Below are 18328 nucleotides of genomic sequence, written 5' to 3'. Positions count from 1 at the left end.
ATTCCTCCTTCCCTCCTCTCCATCTTTTCTCTGTGTTTCGCTCATTCTCCTTTCTTTCTATATTTACTCTTGTCTGTCCAATAGTAATGATAATGAATCCGTGAAATACCAGTTCTTAATTCAATTGCTCAAACATGTGATACCTGAGGAGGGAGGGGGTGAGTATAAAACGTTCTCAACATGAAACTACAAAATAAAAGAAGAGCAGATAAATAAATAAAATAAGAGCCAAGTTCTACCAATTCACCGCTTCTAACACCTACAGTAAACCCCCTTTCGAAGCTGTTATTTCCAATGTGAAGAAAATAAATTGAAAACATTTTAAGTGTGTTGCTGCAAATGCAGCCTTTCGCCGGTGAGGTGCAGAAACAGGGATAAAGCTTGAATTAAGCAAAATACGATAAAGATAAAGTACATTATTCAAATACATTTACAGCATTTATTTATATCAGATATTATAATCATTACTATTATCACAATTAATACTACGACTATGATAATGCAGCATGTGATAATCCTTTCGTTGCTCTCCTTCACAATAGAATGTAATTTATCTTTGTGATTCAACAGGCAAGATTTTGTTTCTTGGTTCCTATATTCTCTCATATTTCTCGTGGTGGTCCGTTTTTCATTGTATTTTGCCATTTTCTCAAGACTTCCTCTGCGACACTTTCAAAAAAGAATGTGATCGTTTGTATCGATATAATGACATTGCTCCTTCAGTACAATTTCTCACACACACACACACACATACACAGACACGAGCCAGTACCTAGTACTGGCTCTCTTTACTCACATTTATCTGAACAAACTTGCAATGAAATTGATGACGTGCTGTGATGAGAGAGAGAGAGAGAGAGAGAGAGAGAGAGAGAGAGAGAGAGAGAGAGGAGAATGTTCCAACCTATGCTTTCAGCATAAATCCAACTGAAGTTTACCTCCGCTGACATTATTGATGGGAACATGTTTACGCGCCCAGGAAGACGAAATCTCCGTTTCTTGTCGGCGGGAAGGAGGAGAAAGTCGAGACAATTATTTTCTCCTGTTGGGTGGCTTGAAGTGTTGTGACGCTGCAATATCACATTTTGGATATCCAGAGAACTGAAGGCGATGGGTACTGGCTCGTGCTTGTGTGTGTGTGTGTGTGTGTGAGAGAAATTGAACTGAACGAGCCTTGTCATTATGACGATACAAATCACATCGAAGAGGAAGTCTTCAGAAAGTTGCAATAAATCAACAGAAAAATGACCACCACGAGAAATATGAGAGCATATAGGAATCAAAGAAACAAAAGTAGAGAAAAAATTCAGAAGCAAAAGATTTTGTAAAGAAAAAATACTGAGAAGGCCGTACAACTAGATGGCAAATTATTAAGTTGCAAAATATTGCGTCCAAAAATTTAGCATCTAAGACCACCTTAGGTCCAAAGTTTTAATGAAAAAAATAAAAAAAAAAAAAAAAAAATATATATATATATATATATATATATATATATATATATATATATATATATATATATATATATATATATATATATATATATATATATATATATTTATTTATGTGCATATGGTTAAGTTAGGTTCAGCATATATAATAAAAAGCAAAACAAAAACATAAGAATTGCGTGAAAATAAGAAATTTAAAGGACAAACGAATTTCTGTAAAAAAAAATGGGGTTAAACAAAGCGATAAAAATAACTGTACTAGAAAAATTACGAACAAAAAAAAACCTGACGAACTACTTCCGTAGTAAAAGATTACCTCAATCAAAATCGACGAGCCATCATAATCCATTACATCAATCAATGAGCTAGTGTTTATGAGTTTTTTCTTGAACACTTGCCTAAAAGCAATTAAAGAATATTCTGAAACCGTTGTAATATATACATGGTTAAAATCAATATCATATGCTTCGAATTTAACTGAAAAAATTTTTCTCCGGATAATTAACACCAAAATGATTCTCATCAAGATAAATGCTCTCAAATTATGCTTCTGTGAATAAAAAGGCAGCCTTAACACATATCCCTTTTTTGCATAACTCATGTCGTTTTCCATTGCAATCTGCTCTCATAACATTCAACTATTATCCTAAATAATATCGGCAAATGATTTAATTTTAGTTTTTCTCTCCCCCAATCACTTCATCCAAATTAAATAACTCTCCCTAAATGTAGAGCCTGTCTTTGGTTTTAACTGGCAGTAATACATGTTTACCAAGACTCGTTTTTCAAGCTGACAGCGACTTACATTTACTAATTATCTTCATTTATTTTTTTTGAACAACAGGAACAACTCTCAATCACTACATCAAGATAGAGTCAGATAATCTTATCAAGAACAACTGGTCATTTTTAAAAAAAGACCGACATCAACTTCAGTTACCAGTCAATACGAACGTCAAAAAGACTGACAGAAGTCTATAAATGAGTACCGTTCTGTTTCTTTTAAAACACGTTAATTACTGATCAGTCATTTAACAATATAAAAATTAGGATTGAAGAGCACAGCGCCCGAGGAGTGTTGAAACAAAGGAAACGACCAGGTGTCTGACACCTGCCAAACCAAGTGATTAAGAACATAATACCTGAGGAGACAGAGGTCATGAACGCATGGGCCTTCATAGCCCCCAAAAAATCGTAATCCCCATGAGAGAGAGAGAGAGAGAGAGAGAGAGAGAGAGAGAGAGAGAGAGAGAGAGAGAGAGAGAGAGAGATTCTAGTACAGCGTTGATCTGAACAGTAAAGCAACACACTACAAGAATAACCTCATTAACTTTCATCAGTTAACATATCACATTAAATTTTAAATCCTTATGGTTAGTGGGGCATTCTTACAAGATTGGGTATGATGTCATAAAATATTAGCTCTCTCTCTCTCTCTCTCTCTCTCTCTCTCTCTCTCTCTCTCTCTCTCTCTCACTTTTCCCAGGCGTAATTTCATAGATGATATCAATTAATCTTGCGCTGATCTATGATGGTATATGGTCCATTATTCCTGACAATTGTTAACCCATGGATCCACATCGTATATTTTACTTAATGCATCCGTTACAATCTCTGGAGTACAGTTCATGTAACTACACTTCTCTTGCAGATTGTCTGTTGATCACTTTTAACATGATAATAAACCATCAATATATTTTATCATAATAAACATATAAATAGAAGATTTAAGAAAATAGTCGACATAACGGAAACAAAGCAGATATTAATCTATCAAATAACTGTAGTCTCAGAAGCCAATACAAGTAAAAGTTTTGGTGACTTGGATCATGTGCATTCAGTGGCACTGCAACGTAAATGTGACGAGACCAGTTTCAAATGTAGTGGAGACGTCTTTAATCATGGGCATACCGCTGAAATGTTTAGCCGGAAACACGTTCCAAAATGATTTTCGATACGCGTTTTGCGAATAAAATTGCGGATCGGGATATAAACCATCACGGGAAAGAGAAACCAATCTAGCAGAGGGGAAATGTTTTGAACACTAAATTGCCATAAATATAATTTCATCACCATTCTCCTGCCATGTTGGCTAAAACGACGGAAAGTGGTTTCAAGCACTTCAATACTTTTGGAATATGAGGATGTAAAAACCGCCTCCCAAAATCTGTACAATTAAAAGAGATGAAAAAGGCAGGAGGCTACTCAAAATACAAAAGTTCTAAATAATTCAAAAATGAATTACTGAATCACGATTAAAAACACACTCGAAATAGCATCTAAAAATAAGGGAAGGCGATGCCACCTTACGGCAGAAAACTAAAACAATAAACAAAAGGAAGAAATTTGACTTAAGGTACTTAACTCAAACCTGTCAAGAAGGAAGACCAAAGACGAATTCTTTTTATTAATTTTCTAAAGATTTACAGCAAACTAAAACTGGTGATGTATTTCGGACAGAAGATTCCCCGCCTTTTGTAAATAATGCCTCACTTCCAGTAAATGTCACCAGACAACATCATAGCTTTTAGAACGGTAGCTTTAAACGTAACGCATAGTATCACAGCCTTTAGTGACCCAGGCATTCTTTTTTTATCTATGATGCATAAATATGTCAGGAAAGCTTATCAATATTGTACAGGGTTTGACGATAGCCGACACTGAGTGGCCTCATCTTTCAGAGCTTCTGAAAAACAGACATACCAGTGGAAAGGATAATGGAATATTCTAATTTCGGTTAAAATATCAATTTATCGTTTTCATCACTAGTTGAATGTTGCATTGCTATGAAAAGAAACAGGTACTAAAGAACAGTATTTTGGTGGAATATCTAAATGAATAAAGAAATAGGGAATAATGCACAACTTTTCAAGGAAATATGTCATGCAATCATTCGAAGTCAAAGTTTCCTCCGCAGTGCAGGAAGCGAATCAGAATAATACAAACATACACACACACACACATTTCTATCTCTCTATCTGTCCAGTCTATCTCCCTATTTATCTATCTATCTATCTATCTATATCTGTCTATATATATATATATATATATATATATATATATATATATATATATATATATATATATCATCTATATAACTGTGTGTGTCTGTGTTTGTGTGTGTGTAATGTTGCGTCCATGTCCGACTCCTGCTTGAGGGCGGGTAGGATGGGCTTACTCCAGTAAAAAAAAAATAAAAAGTTGACTGCAGAAATAAACTGAGAATTAGGTACCTGCTATTAGACCTCGAAGCTAAAAGGCTTTTACCTCAGAAGGTCCCCTTACACTTCCATTTTTTTTCTAATTTAGTAAAACCTTTGGTCTGACAAAAAACTGAGAGCCTGTGGGATTAATCTGAACTAAGATGATGGAACATATGTGAATGAGCAGAATAACTGTTTACCAGAATATGAGAGAAAATTATAGAATAAATGAATTTAGTCTAAAGGGGATTATTCACTAATAAGCTATACTTCATTTTAGTACATATGGCTATCAAAATTAATGTCAATGGAGGAACAAGATGATTTTGACTGACCGTTATCATTTAATAACAAGTAAAAAATGCGACGAAATTTCTTCGGCGCAATCGAGTTTTAGCACAGCATGTAATGCTGTATGAAATTCTCAGCCACGGCCCATGAAACTTTCAGTCACGGACCGGTGGTGGCCTGTGTTGTGAACACCTATAGCGGTGCAAGACGCACGATCATGGCTAAATTTAACCTTAAATAAAATAAAAACAACTGAGGCTAGAGGGCTGCAATTTTGTGTGTTTGATGGTTGGAGGGTGGATGATCAACATACCAATGTGCAGCCCTCTAGCCTCAGCAGTTTTCAAGATCTGGGGGCGGATGGACAGACAAAAAGCCATCACAATAGTTTTCTTTCACAGAAAACAAAAAATGCAGATATATAAAAAGAGAAATGAATAGATTATACTTAGTTCCGTAATAATGCTAAACGAATGAAACCGATATAAGTGAATGTGGAGCGTGAAGGATGGAAAAATTTTCGAATACTTTATAATAAAACCATCTTAAAAACTTCATTATTATTTTTTCTTTTCATAGTTGAGCGGAATAAATAATTATTTACGTCCACTTTTACCTTGCTTTATTTATATCTTAATAACCAATCTTCTTTGCCTCTATGATTCGTTCATTATTTAATTAGCCTAGAACCTCAAAAGTTTAAGCTAAGATGCAATGCATTACTACAACAAAGCAATTCACCTTGCATTTTACGAGTCTATTTACTTTTTATCTTTCAATTTATTAATTTATCTTTTTTTCTTTTTAATAACTGATCTCCTCTTTCTGTATTAATATTATCTTCTGTAACTTCTTTCAAAAAAACACCACATGCTTTGGAAGTTTGAATTTCAAGTCAATGGCCCCTGTTGGTTTGTTCCATATGAATATGGGTTTACCTTCTGAATAATAATAATAATAATAATATGAATAATAATAATAATAATAATAATAATAATAATATGTATCAATAATAATAATAATAATGATTCTGGCGAACTTTTTTCCGTCTTTTTCTAGCCCTCAGTACCTCGTGATCTGGCAAAGGACCTGGCAAGAAGGCCGAACTCTTCCGCTTAATTAAGGAAAAAAAGCTAAAGCCACTCTCTCGGCCAACCTTGCAAAACGGTGATAGCTGGAGTGGGATTTAGAGTGGAGTGGACGTGGGGTGGTACTGGGGTTCTTGCGATGCGGAAGGTACAAGGTGGATAGAGAGGAAACGAATAACGAGTAAGAAGAAACGGAAGAGGAAATAGGTCTGGTCATGCAACACAATTTCCTGGCAGGGCCAGAATCCTAGAGCCCTCAATTTCCCAACTTTATCTTCCCATTCTGTCAACAGGTGTTTCCCGGGATTGGCCGATGAAGGCGCAGAGCCTCACTTTCTGGGCTCCTCGAGGAAAATCGTCTTGGCGATGTCGTGGGGAAAGACGTTGAAGAGGCAACAAGGACAAATGACCCACTTAATAATGACATCGAGAATCAAAGGTGTTTACATTTAACTTTTTTCTTTTATCCTTCGTTTACATCTTTTTCTTTTATATTCAAGAGTCGCAACGGCCGGAAAAGCCTCTTTCTTGTCTTTTTTTTTTTTCTTCTAAAAGCAAAGTCGTATTATAATAAAATTCTTTTATTAGGTGCTAAAAGTCTTAGAATCTGAATAATGAAGGATAAAAGTTCTCCTTGAAAGCCGCTGCAATAAAATAAAATACAATGTGTTCTAATTTTACTTAGAGGCAACATTCAAAAGCCGAGCGATTAGGAGATTTGTAACATGAGTTGAAAGCCGGTCAAATAAACGAAAATGATAAAAAGAAAGCACAGTTAAACGACCATGTAACTAAATGCTCTTTTTAAACAAAGAGACGACAACAAAACAAGCACATTATATGGATAAATATTAAGGCTTATAAAGTTTGCCTATGCCTTTGAAAGAAATGAACTTTCCACGTGAGTCAGGCACGTGGAAAAAAAAGGGAAAAAGGAAAGCAAGAAAACAAAAAATTATTGGCAGTAAGGCCGAACAACACCAAGCAAATATCTGGAATATTCGGAGGGAATAGCGACAGAAAAGAGAGCAACATCAATCGAACGCGCGGAAGAATAAGTAAGGAAGAATACATTTTGTGAAGGTGCGGAGTACGTAAGCCGTTAAAGATTTATTCGGAAGGTGAGGATACCAGTTGCATTTAGGAACAGAAGGAGGACGGAAAATAAACTAACATTTGTGAAGGGGAGGAAATGCCACCAGTTTACATTCCAAGAGACGAATTTCAATGGCGAACATATTTAAGGACGGCGAATACCATTCTAAGGAAAATGGTTTTGTAACAGAAATAAGTGAGTGCAAAACGGAAAGTATTTACTTTGACTAAAACTTCTTAGGAAAGTTACATTTCAACACTCCGGCAATCACTTAAGAAACAGCTATTTACATTTATTATATCTCACGTTTGTAAAATTAATGAAATTAAATTTTTATACATACAGGATGAGTAACATCTTAGAATATACTTGTTAGTAGTATTAGTGGATGAAAATTATATTAATACACACACACACACACACACACACACACATATATATATATATATATATATATATATATATATATATATATATGTACACATATATATATATCTATATATATATATATATATATATATATATATATATATATATATATATATATATATATATATATATATATATATATATATATATATATAATATATATATATATATATATATATATATATATATATATATATATATATACATATATATATATATATATATATATATATATATATATATCTAATGTGTAAATGAGTGCACCTAACAGTTACAAACTGGTTAACAAACACAACCTTTCACGAGGTACCTGGTGCGACGCATTACTGTTTGCTAAAGTTGTCGTCTTCCAGATTAAAATCTCAATTTAATGGTTTTCCAGCTCGGTAACAAAGGAATGATATCGTGAAAAAGGTATCTTTCTGTTTTCGTAATCAGTCTTGTTTTTAGTTTTCTGTAAAAGAAAACAATTGTGCCGGCTTTGACTGTCCGTCCGCACTTTTTCTGTCCGCCATCAGACCTTAAAAACTACCGAGCTAGATGGCTGCAAATTGTGATGTTGATCATCCATCCTCCAATCATCAAACATACCAAATTGCTGCCCTCTAGCCTCAGTAGTTTTGATTTTATTTAAGGTCAAAGTTAGCCATAATCGTGCATCTGGCAACTATATAGGACAGGCCACCACTGGGCCATGGTTAAAGTTTCATGGGCCGCGGCTCATACAGCATTATACCGAGACCACCGAAAGATAGATCTATTTTCGGTAGCCTTGATTATACGCTGTACAGAAAACTCGATTGTGCTGAAGAAACTTCGGCGCATTTTTAACTAATTTCATATTGGAATTGCATCATACCCTAGTTTTGTTCATTTTTTTTTTTTTTTTTGTAAGACCGATCCACTAGAATTCGAGGTGGTTAGGCATTTCCAATATAAAACAGGCGGAAAAATTTGTAGGGGTCCATTCATTTTTCAAAATGATTTTTCTGGCAACCCTCTCGCATTCCCCCTCCGAACAATATTCAACGTTGAAACCTTCAACAAATACCAAAGTGCTAATACCGTGTATTTTCAGTACTTAACACTGAAACCGAATGCTCTTTTTATACATTAATATGCAGTAACAGTAGAGAGCGAGAGAACCTGAATAGCCAAGTTTAATCAGAGAGTGATAATGATGTTAACATCCTAGTGATTATTGTCGAATATACCTTTACTAAGAACAACTCTGGCCGTAAATTGTTTCAAATCTTTCTTCATAAACAACCAAAAAGACAATTACATTTTTGTAACAGAAATAAGTAAGTGAATTCCTGCTTTTGAAGGGACGAAGAGGATATTCGAGATCTCATACTAGCATCACTGACACAAGTCAACTGAAAAATTCTGACGCAAGGCTCGATTCTGACATTCTGAATCCTGCCTCGGGCGTCAGAATTTCTTCCCTTTTGTCTTGAAATTTGTAGTGGCAAGCGTATCCAAAAAGTGTGAAGAAATCGAGATGTTAAGAGGGTATTGTAGCTACTACCAAAAAAAAAAGAAAGACAAAAAGGAATATATATATATACTACATATATTTTAACAATAATTTAGGCAGGCTAGCACTTTAACAATTATAAAAGAATTTAAGTTTTTTATTTGATAGTATTCACTCCATTTCCTATTTTCCTTATAACTCATAAACTCGAAAGGGATTCTTTTCACAAAAGGCCAATATTCCTGTCGCATTTGCGGGCATTTTTATATTTCATCCCATTTTTTAGCATCGCAACAGAAAAATATGCAGAGCAGTGAAAAGCATTTGAAAACCGTTTCACGGGCTTTTTCGTTCCCTTTTAAGTACTCCATTCTCTTTATATCATTCGCGCTAAAAGTCCAGTATTTTCAGGTTCTTTCTTTTTCCAATTTTTTTTTTTTTTACATCTTTCCCCATCTCTTGTTTATATAAAAACCGTAACGTTTTTGTGATAAATTCATTATTATTTCTGAAATTATTCCATTCCATATGTACTCGGGAAATTTTAGGATAACCGCCGAGTTAAAATGAACGATTTTATTCAGACTTTCAACTTTAGACTTCACACAATTCTACAAAGGGTCCATAATACTCAGACAGGCTTTCTTAATGAGTTTGATTTCTAAAACCGTAACTTTGGGAATATTTGTTGTTGTCCTTTCATTTAGCAGAAAGCGGCTGATCTAGAATTTGAAGGATTGCTTTATCTAGTGAACTATTCCTGTATGTGAGCATTTTACCGTTAGCAAAGTATTATACTTGATGAATGCTAATTCCCATAAATTAATTGCTATTTTATGTTACAAAACGTTCAAAGCCGCGGCCCACGCAACTCAGCCAGGGTTCGGTGGTGGCCTATGTTGTTGGTACCTATAGTGGTGCCAGAAGTACGATTATGGCCAGCTTTAACCTTATATAAAATAAAAACTACTGAGGTTAGAGCGCTGCAATTTGGTAGGCTCGATGATTGGAGGGTGAATGATCAACATATCAATTTGCAGCCCTCTAGCCTTAGTAGTTTTTAAGATCTGATGACGGACGGACAGACAAAGCCGGCACAGTAGTTTTCTTTACAGAAAACTTAAAACGATAACAAGTATTGGACACTGAACACTGCACGTCACCGGGATTCAGTAAATATTTCAGCAGTCAGACCCAGTTAGTCCCAATGACTCCATCTTAGCATTCAGTTACAGCTCCCCTTTCCTTAAAGTTCCGAAATCTCATTTTCCCTCCTCCTCATCCCCCCCCCCACAATATCTCCCCACGCGGCTGTGCTGTCCTGCAGCTGCGACTTCATGAACTACAAATGTACTGACTTTTTAAGGTGGGCTCTGAGAGTGAAAGATGTGGAACATTATAAACAGTTCTTGTGTCATGATGCATCCCACACAGGCATACAGACATACGCACACATGCACACACATTTTATATATATATATATATATATATATATATATATATATATATATATATATATATATATATATATATATATATATATATAAATATATATATATATATATATATATATATATATATATATATATATATATATATATATATATATATATATATATATATATATATATATATATATATATATATATATATATATAATGTGTGTATATATATATATATGTCTGTATGCCTGTGTGTGCATGTATATATATATATATATAATATATATATATATATATATATATATATATACATATATATATATATATATATATATATATATATATATATATATATATAGTGTGTGTGCATGTATATGTGCATATATCTATACCTGTCTATCTACATACACACACACACATACACATATATATATATATATATATATATATATATATATATATATATATATATATATATATATATATATATATATATGTACATATATGCGCATATATCTATATCTATCTATCTACACAAACACATACACACACATATAGATATGTATATATAGATATGTATATATATGTATATATATATATATATATATATATATATATATATATATATATATATATATATATATATATATATATATATATATATATATATATATATATATATAGAGAGAGAGAGAGAGAGAGAGAGAGAGAGAGAGAGAGAGAGAGAGAGAGCGACCAAAATCGAAATAGCATTCCAAGTTATTTCTGGAGCACGACCAAAATGCAATTTCTTTCACTCACGGAGTCGCAACGTCCATTAGTTGTGATTTTTCGCATTTTATCTCAGACGTCATGCAAATAGACAGGTCCATTTCCCGCAACGCGAATTTTCTACGGCCTTGAATGTCGTAAGAAGATGCTTCGTAAAAAATTATAGCATGAGTCAAGTGGGGGACGGCATTTTTTTTTAAATGTAATGAGAGAGAGAGAGAGAGAGAGAGAGAGAGAGAGAGAGAGAGAGAGAGAGAGAGAGAGCAGTTATTTTATTCACACCAAAAATAGAACGACCCGAAGAAGAACTAATTAAGCTATCAGCCAAGATTCCATGAACTACATTTGTTCTTGAAATTAAAGACGTGTTACTAAAGCATCCAAATGTACATGAAATTGAGAGTATTTTCATCAGGATATACGAATGCATTGCTATGGGTAGGGAAGCCTCTCTCTCTCTCTCTCTCTCTCTCTCTCTCTCTCTCTCTCTCTCTCTCTCAATTAGGGAGAGGTCTCTAAAGACTATCAATTCTATCGGCGTCGCTCTAAAGGCATAGGCCACAGAAGGCGCTTGTGAGAGCCAAACAGACTACTCTCTCTCTCTCTCTCTCTCTCTCTCTCTCTCTCTCTCTCTCTCTCTCTCTCTCCGAGTCCGAGTAAATCTATGTAAAACTTGCAGTTCTCTTTTCATCCGTTACTAATTTAAATTTAATGTTTAATTATTCAGAAGATGATCCCTATTCATTTGAAACAAGCCCACAGGCGCCACTGACTTGAAAGTCAAGCTTCCCAAAGTATATGGTCTTCATCTGAAAGAAGTAATATTTCATATTTATCGATCTCTTATAATTTTCAAGTATAGGTCTTCAGCCTAGTGCAATAATGCTATAAGAAAATATAATTTCAACAGCCGCTGTGGTTTCGTTCTATGATAAATGAAACTTTGATTACATTTGACTTTAAAGGCGATGCTGAAATGAACGTAAAGCTTCAAAGTTCTGCCTCTAAGCGTTCCGGAATTCTTCCGTCACTAGCTCCTGGAAGGACGAGTGAAAGGCCATTCTTTGCATGGGCCTAAGCTACAGCTCAGTCAAGCACAAAACTTCAGAGTCTCCAGAAACAGGATCGAAGGTCCTTCAAATCGTCTTCAGAGACAGGATGTTGTGGCTTATTAGAAAAACTAATTAAAGACAAGGTAAAGAGTTTACAAATTAATTCAGTAAACAATTGTAGGTCCATGAAAATATGGACTACATCGCGGAGCAGTACGGAGTCGACGTAGATATTAACACATTTGGGAGGCAAGTTCTCCACTCGAGCTAGGCACGGAAAGGAATCAAGAGGAGAGGAGGACCATGGAATAGAAACTTTCAAGAATTTTTAAGAGGGGTAGCGCAAGAAAGATTCTGGTGATCACCGGACACACCGTTTGGATCAACAGATCGGTGAAATCTCATAAGGATACAGAGGTCTTGTTCCGTCTTGGAACCCGTCCGTCTTCAATTTCTGGGGGGGCGGGAGAAGCGCCATTCACTCATGTGCCTAATTCTATAGCTCAGCGACGCACCAACTTCAGTCTCCACGAACAAGTTCTAAGATCCTTCACATCATTTTCAGAAACAGGATTTCACTTGTTCGAAAAGCTGAACTCGGAATCCTTCGGTCGCCAGCTCTTGGAAAGGCGAGGGAGACGCCATTCGCGCATGCCCCCAGACCTATAGTTCAGTAGAACTCCAACTTCAGAGCCTCCAGAAGCAAGCTCCCAAATCCTTCGAATCTTCCTGAGGCCTTCCGAGATAGGATATCTTATTCGAAAACCAGGGTAAAGGAAAATTACTGTACTAACATAGTGAGGACGCGAGCTGTCTCCAAACCAGGACGAAATGGAAATAAGAAGATAGGAAACGACATCGGAAGACGCAATCGCAAGGACGAAGGCCCCAAGGCGCCGTAGGGAAACAATCCCTTAAGGGCGCTCTTGCTAGGGGAAGGACCTTCTCAAAGGCTGCTTCCCTGGAGGGAGGCAGGTTTCCTGCCAGGCTGGGGAAGTGGGCTTGGGGAGGACCTGAACCTCAAGGGTGACGGGACCCAAGTGCCCTAGGGAAACCATCCCTTAAGGGCACTCTTGCTAGGAGAAGGACCTCCTCAAAGGCTGCTTCCCTGGAAGGAGGCAGGTTTCCTGCCAGGCTGGGGATGTGGACTTTTGGAGGACCTGAACCTCAAGAGCAAGGGGACCCAAGGCGCCCTAGGGAAACCATCCGTTAAGGGCACTCTTGCTAGGGGAAGGACCTCCTCAGAGGCTGCTTCCCTGGAGGGAGGCAGGTTTCCTGCCAGGCTGGGGAAGTGGGCTCGGGGAGGACCTGAACCTCAAGGGTGATGGGACCCAAGGCGCCCTAGGGAAACCATCCCTTAAGGGCACTCTTGCTAGGGGAAGGACCTCCTCAGAGGCTGCTTCCCTGGAGGGAGGCAGGTTTCCTGCTGGGCTGGGGAAGTGGGCTTTTGGAGGACCTGAACCTCAAGGGTGAGGTGACCCAAGGGACCCTAGGGAAACCATCCCTTAAGGGCACTCTTGCTAGGGGAAGGACCTTCTCAAAGGCTACTTCCCTGGAGGGAGGCAGGTTTCCTGCCAGGCTGGGGAAGTGGGCTTGGGGAGGACCTGAACCTCAAGGGTGACGGGACCCAAGCGTCCTAGGGAAACCATCCCTTGCGGGCACTCTTGCTAGGAGAAGGACCTCCTCAGAGGCTGCTTCCCTGGAAGGAGGCAGGTTTCCTGCTGGGCTGGGGAGGTGGGCTTTTGGAGGACCTGAACCTCAAGAGCAAGGGGACCCAAGGCGCCCTAGGGAAACCATCCCTTAAGGGCACTCTTGCTAGGGGAAGGACCTCCTCAGAGGCTGCTTCCCTGGAGGGAGGCAGGTTTCCTGCCAGGCTGAGGAAGTGGGCTTGGGGAGGACCTGAACCTCAAGGGTGACGGGACCCAAGGGACCCTAGGGAAACCATCCCTTAAGGGCACTCTTGCTAGGGGAAGGACCTTCTCAAAGGCTGCTTCCCTGGAGGGAGGCAGGTTTCCTGCCAGGCTGGGGAAGTGGGCTTGGGGAGGACCTGAACCTCAAGGGTGACGGGACCCAAGGCGCCCTAGGGAAACCATCCCTTAAGGGCACTCTTGCTAGGGGAAGGACCTCCTCAAAGGCTGCTTCCCTAGAGGGAGGCAGGTTTCCTGCCAAGTTGGGGAGGTGGGCTTTTGAAGGACCTGAACCTCAAGGGCGAGGGAACCCAAGGCGCCCTAGGGAAACCATCCCTTAAGGGCACTCTTGCTAGGGGAAGGGCCTCCTCAGAGGTTGCTTCCCTGGAGGGAGGCAGGTTTCCTGCCAAACTGGGGAAGTGGGCTTGGGAAGGACCTGAACCTCAAGGGTGATGGGACCCAAGGCGCCCTAGGGAAACCATCCCTTAAGGGCACTCTTTCTCAGGGAAGGACCTCCTTGGAGGCTGCTTCCAGGAGGGAGGCAGGTTTCCTGCTGGGCTGGGGAAGTGGGCTTTTGGAGGACCTGAACCTCAAGGGTGAGGGGACACAAGGCGCCCAAGGGAAACCATCCCTTAAGGGCACTCTTGCCAAGGGAAGGGCCTCCTCAGAGGCTGCTTCCTTGGACGGAGGCAGGTTCCCTGCCAGGCTGGGGAAGTGGTCTTGGGGAGGACCTGAACCTCAAGGGTGAAGGGACACAAGGAGCCCTAGGGAAACCCTCCAGAAAGGGCACCTTTGTCAGAGGAAGCACCCCCTCAGATGCTGCTTCCCTGGAGGGAGACAGGTTTCCTGCCAGGATGGGGAAGTGGGTTTGGGGAGGACGTGAACCTCAAGGGTGAGGAGAACAAAGGTGCCCTAGGGGAAACCATCCCGTAAGGATACCTTTGCTACGGAAGCACCTCCTCAGAGGCTTCTTCCCTGGAGGGAGGCACGTTTCCTGCCAGGCTGAGGAAGTGGGCCTAGGGAGGACCTGAACCTCTAGGGTGAGGGAACCCAAGGCGTTCTTGGGAAACCATCCCTTAAGGGCACCTCTGTCATGGGAAGGACCTTCTCAGAGTCTGCTTCCCTGGAGGGAGGCAGGTTTCCTGCCAGGCTGGGGAAGTGGGCCTGGTGAGGAACTGAACCTGAAGGGTGAGGAGAACAAAGCGTCCTAGGGAAACCACCCCTTAAGGGCACCTTTGTCAGGGGAAGAACCTCCTCAGAGACTGCTTCCCAGGAGGGAGGCAGGTTTCCTGCCAGGGTGGAGAAGCTGGCCTGGGGGGGAACTGAATCTCAAGGGTAAGGTGATTCAAGGAGCCCTAGGGAAACCATCCCTTAAAGGAACCTTTGTCAGGGGAAGGACCTCCTCAGAGGCTGCTTCACAGGAGGCAGGTTTCCTGCCAGGCTGGGGAAGCGGGCCTGGGGAGGAACTGAACCTTACAGGTGAGGGAACCCAAGGCGCCCTAGGGATACCATCCCTTAAGGGCACCTTTGTCAGGGGAAGGACCTCCTCAGAGGCTGCTTTCCTGTTACTTATAACGGGTATACGCGATGACTAATGACAACACCCAACCCAGAACGCAGTAAGCACATAACGAAACATTTCAAATTTAGCAGCAGGATCGGCCGCGAAAATTTTACTCACATAACAAGGAGAAAATGCATTTCATGGGTAAAATTCACTCAAACACTATGGCAAAACTTTCGTTTTGGCAATTAAAAGACGAAACTTTTTTTTCCAATATTGTTTGAAGATTTTTAGGATATAATAATACGAGTTTCAAATAACAGCTAATGATGATGCTTGTAATCTTTCAAGGCAAAGCCATTGAAGTTTTCCGGGAAAATAATTCTTTAATTACATGAATAATTTAATTCACCCCTTTAGCTTTGCGTGAAAAAATTATATAATCCACATAAATTCACGTATGAATAGGAATTATGGAGTAAAATATCTAACCTACGTATTTTCTGCTGGACATCTTTTTTCTTCCCGTTATACCTGTGTGCAAAGCACTGAATACATGTCTAATTATATTCATTCTTTCAGCTGAATGTGAACCATGTCCTCAAATATTTGCTAAATGTATATATATATTTTAATCGGCATTCGTTTTCCTTTAACCTTCTTACTGTAAAATCAAACCTTTATATTTGAGCCAACTTCGTTATTAATTCCTACATTCAAGCTAACAATAATTATTGCGCCAGGCTACTTATCATCACATAATTCACAAGAGAAAGATATTCCACTTCTTTTAAATATTTCCCACCATTGGAAAATATTCTCAAAAGGATCCTTGTTGGATTACCAATTAGTCTATTGTGTTTTCTTTCGTTTTTCGGTTGAAGATACTTTTTTTTTTGTGGGTCTCTCAAATAAAGTTGCCCTCCAGACACCATGCAATTAAACCGAATTATGCAATACATGTCAAGTCTCTCTCTCTCTCTCTCTCTCTCTCTCTCTCTCTTGTAGCTGTAGGTGGTTCTGCTATGGCTTTCCTGGTAAAGGAAATCACAAAGATTATCCCTCTCAAAGACCCATTGGCTTGTTTACAGCCTTGAGAGTTGACGCTATTCTTGCCGACGCTTGTCAGTTTACTGGATACTCCCTGAAAACGATTCTTCTGCTTCTTTGTCAAGGATATTTCTATTGTTTTCCTGTATACATCGTCCTTCCTCTCCTATGTTAGGGCTGCCTACATAAGCACCTTTCGACTAACATGAAACCACCCTCCTGCCCCTCAATAGAATCAGTTTATCTACTCTTTCTGTTTACCCTTCTCTTACCCATTCTGGCAACTACCTCCTAGCCCTTCCTATTCTACTAAATCTATTCACGACCCCTTGTATAACATCTCTAACCACACCAAACGAGGTCCCCCATCCCGGAACTTCAACCGCTTACAAGACCACGTAATCTCTACGGGGATTGAGGAATTGGGACCTGTATATTTGCTCTGGAGCCGATCTACGTAACCCGAAATCCTTTTAACATTTCTCTCGTCCTTCTTTTCCTTTAAGTCCTAGTCCTTAACTGGAATTAAATTCTACTGTTTTTATTTTTTATTTTTTGAAAAACATTGAAAAACATGAAAGTTCTTTCCCCTCTTTCATCATCTTTGATCAGTCATTATAATCAACCATATTGGAAGAGGAAAGCCTACCCATGGGTTTACCCCCTTTCATTTCCTTCTAGATGAGTTGCCACTCTCCTTATCCACCGTTTTCTCTTATTCTTCAGACCGGGGCTACATATGAGCACCAGCTTACCGTTCATTCCACCTGTTTTTGTATTGATATCTTTCGCATGTGAAGCAAGCCATAAGTCATGAAAAACATTAGTTCAGTTACTCTGTGCACTGTCATTGACTCTGCATAAACAAGCTACTATGCGCAACCAAAACATATGTAGAGTATCGTAATGATCACTGTAAGTCAAGGCAAGCAGCAAGTAGAGTTAAAAAAAAAAAAAACATATTGCATGTATATGCAAGACTAAAGGAAAAGTGTTCCTTTACCGACAAAAAATATAAAAGTTGTCAGCTGAAGCTAGGAATACTGCTTCCACCATCCGAGGGACACAAACTACACCAATGAAAAAAGATCAAAAGCAAAATGACACCCAAGACCACGACCTCTTCAAAGGAAATTCCCGATCCAATCCCTGATTCCAGAGACTGCGCATGTCAAATCCGCGACTGAGTGTAGCAGAAGGAACCCACCATGAAAGGGCAATATAAAAACCCGGGTCGGTCAATAAACGCTCCAGAAACGGAAACAATAAGAGCCAGTGATGGGTTGTCTTGTAAACAAAGGCCACATTTAAAGCTGGAAGATCCTCGAAGGAACGCCACAAAGCACTACAGGACGTTTTGTCAATATCCTTTAAGACAATGACAAGAGAAGGAAGATGCACCGTCGACCAAACATCCTCTCACATGTAAATTACAAAGGGAGAATTTTTTTTTTTTTTTTTTTTTTTTTTTTGATGAAGACAGGCCTCGGCTTGTTCCAATTTTCTTTTTCTGGGCGAACGTCTGAAAAATGACTGTCACCATTTTCTTGGTGACAGTACTTATTCA

Source organism: Macrobrachium rosenbergii, chromosome 17 (genome assembly GCF_040412425.1).
Source record: "Macrobrachium rosenbergii isolate ZJJX-2024 chromosome 17, ASM4041242v1, whole genome shotgun sequence".
NCBI classification, from domain to species: Eukaryota; Metazoa; Arthropoda; class Malacostraca; order Decapoda; family Palaemonidae; genus Macrobrachium; species Macrobrachium rosenbergii.
The sequence above is the reverse complement of the archived record's forward strand: the minus strand, read 5'-3'. Positions refer to the sequence as shown.